Source organism: Papaver somniferum, unplaced genomic scaffold (assembly GCF_003573695.1).
Source record: "Papaver somniferum cultivar HN1 unplaced genomic scaffold, ASM357369v1 unplaced-scaffold_132, whole genome shotgun sequence".
Taxonomy (NCBI): Eukaryota; Viridiplantae; Streptophyta; class Magnoliopsida; order Ranunculales; family Papaveraceae; genus Papaver; species Papaver somniferum.
Window position 1 is genome coordinate 13,302,698 of NW_020622381.1, and position 11,203 is coordinate 13,313,900.

Sequence of the window (11,203 nt, forward strand, 5' to 3'; positions counted from 1 at the left end):
CAAGAGAATTCAAAGAGGAATAGAATGCAAAAATAATGAGTTCATTTCGAGTTCGGACGAAGAAGATACGGCCAACACAAGTTTACCGAATATCGACATCAAGTATGCATACGGGTTTGCAAACGAATTTTTCAAGTCCGCGAACTTAAACCCCTGGATTTTGGTTTTAAATGATGTCATGCATACTTGGTATGTGTACCATGAAGTCCAAACATCCCGAACTCATGTTTTCAAACCTAAACATTTAAGAACCTTAAACACATATCAAGTTAGGTAGAAAAGAACGATAAGAAAGGTACGTGAATCATTATAAGTTCTCTAAGAAAATAAAAGCACAAATCTTGCTCAAGTTTATAGACATACCTTTTTAGATGAATCCAGTCGAATTTTAACGCCTTACCGAACATAATCTGTGTGCCTCAATTCTCGTGCTTCCCTCACCGTATACATAACAGGGCATTCCTTGGTAAGGATGCACTTACAACACAATCAAGTTGTGTTGGGGTGAACAATGTCTTGCTCACCACAAGTGACCTTTGGATTATCATGAAAGATATCGCTTTTAAAACCTTTCACATCCAATTCCATTTTTCCAAAAAACTTGTTAAGTTCCAACATCATGGATATTGCCTTCTCCATAGTCATGGAATTTTCTGGGAGATCATTCCTTTTCACACTCAAAACATCATCGACTTTCTTTGGTATCCACTTATGAGTGCGTTTAGGAACAATTGGAACCTTCTTCCCATTACTCTCTTCTAGAATTCTCGGAAGAGAATTGGATTGACTATTCTTTTGCAAGTTAGTCTTTCTCCAGTTGGGAGCATCGGATCTTGTCTTCGTTTTTACGAAGTTATCCTTTTGATAACCATTACGATTATGAAAAGGATTCGTACGACGTTTATAGGAAAATCTAGGTTTATCATTGCACTGATTCCCTTGCCTAAAGGTTGGACAATTACAACCTGTAACGTTAAGAGGATCAGTCTTAACGTATGATCTTGGTTTCACAACTTCTTGTGATGCCCAAACAAGAACATCATGAAGTTTCTCATTCCTTATACGGAAACGACATCTCCTTCCAGGTGACCTTTATTTCCGCAACAGTGGAAAACATAAGGAATGTTCTTACCTTGATCCATGTGTGCTGTCTTTGGAGGTTGATAAACTTTGCTCTTTTGAACCTTAACTGCAAGTGAAGGTATTTCACTTTTTCCATCAGTGGAAACCTTTTGTTGAGAAGAATCATTAGCCTTGATAAATTTTAACTCTTTGCTAATACTTGGAGCATCTATTCCCTTATAGCCCAATCCTCGTGTATCACGATGATTTTTACTTGCTCCTAGCATAGTGGTTAATTTGCTTGAACTAGTATTGAACTTTTTCAAGTCATCTTCCAACATCTTGATTTTATCAAGAGCAGCAGCTAAATCAGCCTCAAGGCGTTTTTCTCGAGCGAGACAAACACTTTCTCTGTCATCAAAACTAATTTGTTAAGAGTTAAACCTTGCTTCAGATTCTGCAAGTTTCTCTTCCAACAAAAATTAATTTTGATAAAGATTATCACATTCAAGTGACTTCATACGTAGGTTTTCCTCAGAATCCTTGAGGATCGATTCGCAAGAACGATTCGAAAAATAAACACCTGCGTAACATCTTCTCAATTTTTTGTTTCTCGACAGAGAGGAATCAGAAGAGGTGAGACATGAGAAGTTGTAATCTTCTTTATTTTCCATGAATCCAAAAACTTAACATACTCTGAGACTTCCTCATCAACATCTCTATCAATATCTGAATCACCTTCATCAGAAAGTTCATCCAACTGTTCTTCTAGGAGAGTTTCCCAATCAACAGTTTTTACATCAAGAGAATGTTTAGATACTGACTTAGATGTGACAGTTCTCTCAGGTGAATCCAAGCTTTTAGAATCATCTGGTAATTTATGAACTGGTACGTTATTAGAGATAGACTCGTCCATAATCAGATCGCTACAAACACAAACTTATAAGGTCTTTAACGTGTTTGCATGCTCTGATACCAATTGAAAAAGCGGGGGTCCAACAACACCCCCCAATATTTCGCTTAGCAATCTGTATGGACAAACTCCAATATACTTTTTTATGAGAATCAACTAGATAGTTAGACTCAATCAATAAAAAGATATATCAAAGAGTTTATATCTCAATCTCTCGATTTGATCTTTACTCAAGCAAATGGAAATCTGCGAGTCTTTATCAAAGAGAGATAACTTGGACGCACCAAAGACCAATGTCCAAGGATCAATCAATATCAATCAACAACCAAAGGTTGGATTTCCAATTGATGATCTTTAACGCACAACCTGTATTATTTCAATTATATAAAAAATATAATGCGGAAAAGAAATAACACAGACACCAGAAGTTTTGTTAAAGAGGAAACCGAAAATGCAGAAAAACCCCGGGACCTAGTCCAGATTGAATACACACTGTATTAATCCTCTACAGACACTAGCCTACTCCAAGCTAACTTCGGAGTGGACTACAGTTGAACCCCAATCAGTCTCCCACCGATCCAAGGTACAATTATAATCCTACGCCTCTGATCCCAGCAGGATACTACGCACTTGATTCCCTTAGTTGATCCCACCCACAACCAAGAGTTGCTGCAACCCAAAATCACAGACTTGATAATAAACAGATCTGTCTCACACAGAAAAGTCTATCAAAGGATAAATTTGTCTCCCACAGATAAACCCTAGGTTTTGTTCCGTCTTAAGATAAAAAATCAAGGTGAACATGAACCAATTGATAATCCGGTCTTATATTCCCGAAGAACATCCTAGATAATGAATCACCTCTCTACAATCCTTCCTGACTACACAGGAGGTTTGTCGAGGAATCACAAACAGTGAGACGAAGATGTTTGTGACTTCCTTATCTTGCCTATCGGACAACTCTCACGATCTCAAGACAATCAATCGATTGTACTCGTACGATAGAAGATGCAAGATCAGATCACACAACTACGATAAAAGTAGTATCTGTCCGTTTTCACAATCCCAATGAAGTATTTAAGTCGTTAACCTGATTTAGAGAAGAAAATCAAAGGTTAATGGATATCGACTCTAGCGGGCGCACTAGTAGCACACAGACGTGTGGGGATTAGTTTTGCACAATGCTAGATGTCTCCTTTATATAGCCTTCAAATCAGGGTTTGCCTTAGGTACAAAGCAATCCATATTCACTGTTAGATGAAAACCTGATTTAGATTCAAGCTAATATTTCTCAACCGTTAGATCAAAAACTTAGCTTGTCACACACACTTGGGTATACGTTTACTGGGTTTGTGAAAACCATTCCCAAACGTGTACGTGTATGTTGGTTCAACATAGTAACCCAAAAGGTTAACCATACAGGCATTTCATATTAACCTTGTTCTTCTTCACCATAACTAGTTCAATTGACTCAAATGAACTAGTTATAGAGTTGTTCAATTGCTATGAGATCTTATGTAACTACACAAGACACAATTGAAATAAAGATGATTCGATTCGATTGAATCGGCTCATGAACATTATAGCCACGGTTTGCATAAAACATTCCTTAGTAATTTAATGTTTCATGTTCAGAGCACATCTTTAGATCATAACCTCTTAAGTTCACAAACAAGTTCGCGGACTTAAGTTAATCGGTTGAGTTTTCCAAACTCAGCAGAAATTCTGGGAAAGAGAACTTCTGCCAGTTCGCGGACTGGGTTCGCGGACTTAGCACACAAATGAGTTTTGGAAAATCCAGCAGAAATTCTTGGCCGAGAACTTCCGACAGTTTGGGACTTGGCAAGCCAATTCCACAATCCTCCCGATTTCTCTTGATCAACAAAGTTCGAAAACTTAGGTTCAAGGAATACATGGTTATGTAATCTAAACTCTCATTTCAATCATTCAGACATTCTCAGAGGACGCTATGTAGTCGTTATTCACAGACCTATTCACGTCAGAGCAATTCTCAAAGTGATTGAAACTTTTCATGACTTTCGTCACTAGGTGAAGATAAACTTGATCAAAGCGAAACTCTTTACCAACACACGATTTCGAGATAAAAGATAAGTAATGAATGCTCAGCTCGAAATGTCAAATGTGTATGATCTAGTCTATATAGCATACGACGTTTGTCTCATAAGAATTAGGAGATAGAATAGATAGACTTTTGAGTGATAGATAAGTTCAAGTATCCACATACCTTTTTGTTGATGAATATCCACAGTTCCTTGTATAGATCTTCGTCGTTATATGATGAATCGGCATGAAGTCCTTGAGCTCAACTACACTTTTCTATCCTAGTCCGAGACTTAGCTATGTATGCTAGAAATCAAGACTCATAGTTTTGATCACTAACATTGACAAACATGCTTGAGATAGCAACGCATGCGAGGTCGACCGAGCTATGCTCTAACACTTACTCAAGCAAATAGAAATATGCGAGTTTAATTGAATACAAGAGAAATTACTTGAACGGTACCAAATACCAATGTTCAATGATCAATCAATTTCAATCAATAACCAAAGGTTGTATTTCCCAATTGATCGATTCAATGCACAACCTGTGATATTTCAATTATATAACAAAATATAATGCGGAAAAGAAATAACACAGACACCAGAAGTTTTGTTAACGAGGAAACCGCAAATGCAGAAAAACCCCAGGACCTAATCCAGATTGAACACACACTGTACTAAGCCGCTACAGACACTAGCCTATTACAAACTAACTTTGGTCTGGACTGTAGTTGAAACCCAATCAATCTCACACTGATCCAAGGTACAATTGCACTCCATATGTCTCTGATCCTAGCAGGATACTACGCACTTGATTCCCTTAGATGATCTCACCCATAACTAAGAGTTGCTACGACCCAAAGTCGAAGACTTTAATAAACAAATCTGTATCACACAGAAAAGTCTACATGAATAGATAAATTTGTCTCCCACAGAAATACGAGTATTGTTCCGTCTTTTGATAAATCAAGGTGAACATGAACCAATTGATATACCAGACTATATTCCCGAAGAACAACCTAGAAATATCAATCACCTCACAATAATATTAATCGACTAGCGAAACAAGATATTGTGGAATCACAAACAATGAGACGAAGAGTCTGTGACTACTTTTCTATCTTGCCTATCGGGAAAATTAATGTCAATCCAATCCTTACGATTGTACTCAAATACGATAGAAACAACAAGATCAGATCACACAACTATATAGAAGATAGTTGGGTCTGGCTTCACAATCCCAGTGAAGTCTTTAAGTCGTTAACCTACGGGATCTCGATAGAAACCTAAGGTTAAAGGAGAATCCACTCTAGCTTACAACTAGTATCAGACAGGATGTGTGGGTATTAGGTTTCCCGGTTATTAAAGTTCTCCTTTATATAGTCTTCAAATCAGGGTTTGCAATCTAAGTTACCTTGGTAACAAAGCATTCAATATTCATCGTTGGATGAAAACCTGATTAGATTCAAGCTAATATCTTTCGAACATTAGATCGAACTTAGATTGTTATACACACATGAAATGTAACTTCATTTAGGTTTGAGTAACCGTACCTAAACGTGTACAAGTTGTTGGTTCAATGGTAGTTAACCATAGGTTAGCCATATGAGCACTTTAATATCAACCTTATTCTTCTTTACCAAAACTAGTTCAAATGACTCAAATGAACTAGTTAGAGAGTTGTTCAATTGCTTAGATCTCATAGAAGTATACAAGATACAATCGAAACAAAAGCAGTTTTGATTCACTCGAATCGATTCATGAACATTATAGCCACGGTTTGCAAAGATTGCATTCCTTAATATATAAATGTCTTAGTTCACGAATTAAACTGTTTTTAGAAAATAACCTACTTAAGTACGCATAATGGTACGCGGACTTAAGTACCCGGACTAAGTTTGTTTTCAGTTCACAAACTCCAACAGAAATTCACGGGATGTGAACTTCCGGCAGTGCGCGTACTGGTACGCGGACTTTAGTTCTGGTTATCCCGAGCAGCAAAGTACGCATACTTTGGTTCAAGGATATTGGACTTACACACATATGAGTTGTCTCACAATGTTTATATCCAACCATAATTATGTATTCTAAAATTGATAGACACATTTTTGTGTCTAATTTGTCCTCAATGTCCGTATTGGTGGAACTCTATTTTTGTACTAATATTGTATTTTTATGTATTTTTAGGAAATAAACATTTTTGGAAAATTCGGCTCGAAAAGTTGATTTTGGCACCCGGAGGACAAGTGTTATTCGGACTCTCGCTTTTGGAGAAGGGGTAACCTAATTACTAAGGGGACACCACTGTTTGCTAAGGGGACACCTTCTTCACGATTTGAAAAAATAAAATTGGCGGAAAAATTGGTTCATCAACTGGCAGAATTTCAATCGACAAAATGAAGGTGTTGTGGTGCGATTCAATGGCTCAAACTTGGTAGGAAGATGTGATATAGCTTAAGGAACACAATATGGGTGTCAGAATTGATCAATTTAGGCTGGAATTCTCGGTTCGATTCACCAAACTCAAAACAGAGCAACACACACTGAACACGAGCTCAAGTGTGTTTGTGTTGTGCATGGAGTGATGTGGAGGTGCGGGAAAGCTTCTGAGGCATGAAGAAACTAATTTGGAGCGTTTTGGGAGCGAGTTAACGTGTGGAAATTCTATAAATGGTAAATATTCTCATTTTTGGGCAGCAAAGAATAATCGAATTAAAGAGAAAATATACGCAATCAATGGTCGGATTTCTTGCTCCAAAACACTATAAATACAAGTATCTGTCATTTGGAAGGTTTGGGGAGTCTTGGGGAAAGTTTAGGAGTCGAGAGAATCAAAAGAAAATCACACAGAGAAGAGAAGCTTGCTGCTGGTGCAAGGAAGAACACGAAGAACATAATACTCACAGGGACAGTCGTTTATCAACAGTGACATCGACTGCCTTCTGTGGGTCGTAGTTTCCCAACGACAACAGCACTTCAGCTTTGTCGTTGACTCTGGACGCCATCTGTGGGTCGCAGAATCCTGTTTTATATCATTTTTTTGTCTTTCTCTTCATTGTAAAACACTTTTGAGCATCAACGAAATATTTTGAGAGGTTTTCCAACATGATGAGCGGCTAAAATACCTGGTGACTGAGGCGACGGAGGAGCTATTCACTCATGTTTGATTGGTAAATTCTTTTTATAATTTCTTAATTATTTATTTTATTTAATTCACTTGGATCAATAAAAAAAAGAGATAAAAATGGTTTTCTTAATTAGCTGTGAATCGGTTTGATGTTTTATGCGTAGAATTAATTCTTTGATAAATCATGCTTAAGGATTACAATTTAATATTTGGACACCTTATACATTAATAAGTGATTTAATGGAAAAAGAGCTAGATAATAATTATGAAATATTTTTGTAACCAATCAACTTGAAGTAATAGTGAATCCGGAGCCTTAGTCCATTTTAAATCTTGACATCACTCTTTGAAAATTAATTTGCTTTATTTTTATTAAATCTAAAAAAAAAAAAGTTACCTTCACAAGTTCGAAAAGAACCCCTTTTACCACAATCTACAACAACTTTTGAAAAAACATCAAAAATCTCATTTCAATCATTGAAACATTCTTAGATGACGTTATATAGTTGATGTTCACAAACTATTTTTCGTCAAAGCGATTTTCAAGTAATTGAAACTAATATGACTTTCCTCACTAGTAAAGATGAACTTGACCAAAGCGAAAGCTTATCAACACATATTTCGAGAAATATATAAGCGAGATAAACTCAACTCGAAATAGTACATGTGTATAATCATAGTCTATATAGAAATACGACTTTTTGTCTCAAGATAGGAGATACAATAGACTTTTGAGTGAAGTTCAACTCTCCACATACCTTTTTGTCGATGAAGTTCCACCAATTCCTTGAGTAGTTATTCGTCTTTGCATGATGAACGCCGTGGAGTCTAGAGCTCAACTACACTTTCTATCCTAGTCCGAGACTTAGCTATTAGTAGACTAGAAATCAAGACTTATAGTTTTGGCAATAGACATGACAAACAATCTTGATATAGCGACGCTTGCGAGTCCGACCGAGCATGTATTTGTTCATGAACAAACCGATTTTAGACCTTAACCCACTCAAGTATGCAAACGGGTACGCATACTTAGAGTTCCAGACTTGGTCTGGGTTCGCCAGTATGCGAACGGGTACGCATACTATTGTACACCACCAAACTCAGTTGAATTCCCGGACTTGAACTATTCAGCCAGTACGCACACGGGTATGCATACTAAGTTCCCGGACTTTCAGTTAACCAACCAGTATGCATACGTGTATGCATACTATGGTTCCCAGACTTGGAATAACCTGCAACAGTTAGCATACAAGTACACATACTGTATTATATCCAATCATGGTTAATTTTTCTAAACTCCATCTTAATAATTGAAAAATTCTTGGAAGACGGGAATAGTTGTCTCACACAAACTATTACCTTCAAAACAATTTTCAAGTGATCAATAGATCAATACGAAACATTCCGAGTCTACATCAAATGACTGTCCCACAAAAATCATGTAAGATGTTACCAGACGATTTTCACATGATCATCTTTTTACTTTCGTCAAGAATAAAGATGAACTTGGTTAAAGCGAAAGCTTACCAACACATATTTTGAGAAATATGTAAGCGAGTTAAACTCAACTCGAAATATCAAATGTGTATAATATAAAGTCTATATAGTTATACGACTTTTGTCTCAATAGAAGTTAGAATAGAAATAGACTTTTGAGTAATAGATGAGTGCAAGTCTTCACATACCTTTTGTTGATGAAGTTCCACAAGATCCCCTTAATAGTTCTTCGTCTTCAATCGATGAATGTCGTGAAGTCTAAAGCTCAACTACGCATTATATCCTAATCCGAGACATAGATATTAGTAGACTAGAAATCAAGACGTATAGTTTTGCCAACTAAACTTGAAAACAAGCTTGAGGTAACAACGCTTGCGAGTTCGACCAAGCAGTTCTCTAACAGACTCCGTTATGTTCGTGATTGATCATAAGAGGATTCAAGTATGTGTTGTGCAGGTTATTTAAGAAGGCAATTGAAGATTTGAAGACAAAAAGATTTTCTCTTATTTATTTTTGTATCTCGTGATTTGTGCATACATCTTGATCTGCTGGGATCCGACTTAGATTAGATTTTTCTAATCATAAAGTCCTTTAGATCGACAACTATCATTTGGTGGTATTTTTTAATATCTGAATCTAAGTTACCGATTCAGATTGATTTTACCCAACAAAGGAGTTTATTAAATTAAACAGAAGAGCCTTTGTCATAACTCAACATATCTTTTTCTAAAAGATTATTGGAGCAGATACCAAACATCTTTGTTCATTTAGTGTTAGGAAACAATGAAAAGGAGTTGAGTGCTTAAGACTTCACATCAGTAGAGCAACTCAAGATTGATTTTTTGTCTTGGGATTCGCGTGTGTGACTAGTAGGTCATAGACGCAGGGATACTGAAGGAACTAAGTAACTAGGGGTAGATTACTTGGTCTCAACTGTACGAAGTTGGCATTGTACTTTTTGTAGCGGCTTAATTCTAAAAGAATTCAAAACTGGACTAGGTCCCGGGGTTTTTCTGGATTTGCGGTTTCCTTGTTAACAAAATCTTGTTGTGTGATTTACTTTTGCTTTCCCCAAATATAATTGTTTTATTATAATTAAAAATAAATACACTTGTACGTTAATCCTAATCACTTGACTTTGATCCTATAGACAATAGGTCTTGTACCGTAACTATTGTCAAGTGAATATCAAGTTGTCGTATTGTCTCGACTTTGTCCATAGACGATCACACGTGGTATCGGACTTATAGGTTGAAATAAAAAGATTGTGGTGTATTTAGGTACCCTCTTCTTTTCAAGAAAATATAGGACCCCATACCTAATTAACTAGATAGTATAGTATTTAACCCTTAAAATATCTTATGTGATAAAATCTTAACCGTTTAATCTTATTTAAATAACTATTAAAAATAAAAAATCAAAAGTGAATGTTTTACAGGGCCTGGCAGTCAGCCTTTGGCAACACCATCTTCTACTCCAGCTTCCACAACACCTATGAGTCTGCCATCTATAGCACCATCTCTACTCCACCCTCTACAATAAATAACCTTTATCAGAACTTCTTTGGCATTGGATCTGTATCTCAGAATATAAAACAAGGAAAGGGAAGGGGAAATGGAAAGGCTAAGAAGAAATGATTTGAGATCCGTTTTCTGATTTTTTGTGTTTAAGAAGACAATATTTTTTTCTTTTGTAGACTTGAATTAATGCTGAATCAAAAGTGGCAGGTTGTTTATTAGTACATTTGCAGGTTACATTTTCAGATTGTTGAGTTCCTTACATATAGCATTAAGTTGTAAACTTGAATGCATAATTCTGTTTTTTGCAGCAATGAAGACTTCATCTGAGACCCATTTAAAACCGTCACAATCTGTACAAGTGAGGTATGCCATGTTCTTGTTGTGTTCATTCTTGCAAAATTTCATCTCCATCTTTGATTTGCAGTGATCTTTGTTGCAGGTTTGATTTTGCAGTGGGCAGTTTTTGAAGCAATGACCAGATTCTCCGCAAGCGTAACAACCATTCTCTACTGGTAATTTCACCATCTTGCATTTGACAGGATCGATGGCATCGTCAAACCATTCAAAGTACTGACAGGTTGGAATTGAACACTTCAAAAACATTTTTTCGTTTGTTTCTTTTGCTTTTGAACACAATAGTTGCCTTATACCATTACATGGTATTTATTTGCACCTGGAATAAATCCAAGGACATACCTTTGGATCATGAATTCCCTGTGCACAGATAGAACATGAAATTAGGGGTTGTTTTAATCTTAATCTTACCTTGCTGCTGCTACTGCTGCCTGGAGAGTTTACTTCATTTTGGCTCATGTCTTATTTATTTTTATTTTTTTGATCTGTTGAGTATGACAAATACTATGGTTCTTCTCTGCAGGGCCTAATTTATATGAATGAAGCTGAATCTGACCGTTACAAATCCAACCGTTACAAATCCGACCGTTGCAATGAGTCACCGAGTTGACTCGATACTGGTTTGGTTACGAACTCAGACGAGGGTTAAGTCGTCTTTTACCTAGCAGG

The 11,203-nt window shown here is 36.5% G+C and overlaps 1 long non-coding RNA gene across 2 annotated transcripts; it reads left to right on the plus strand.

Moving 5' to 3' along the window:
- The first annotated feature begins 10,186 nt into the window (after positions 1 to 10,186).
- Positions 10,187 to 11,203, plus strand: LOC113332665. 2 transcript variants are annotated; one of them, XR_003351642.1, is made up of 3 exons: positions 10,187 to 10,543; positions 10,620 to 10,757; positions 11,058 to 11,203. It is a non-coding gene; the product is annotated as an uncharacterized LOC113332665 (long non-coding RNA). The 2 variants fall into 2 exon arrangements; XR_003351643.1 differs by lacking the exon at positions 11,058 to 11,203 and having other exon boundaries at positions 10,187 to 10,387; positions 10,489 to 10,543; positions 10,620 to 11,042.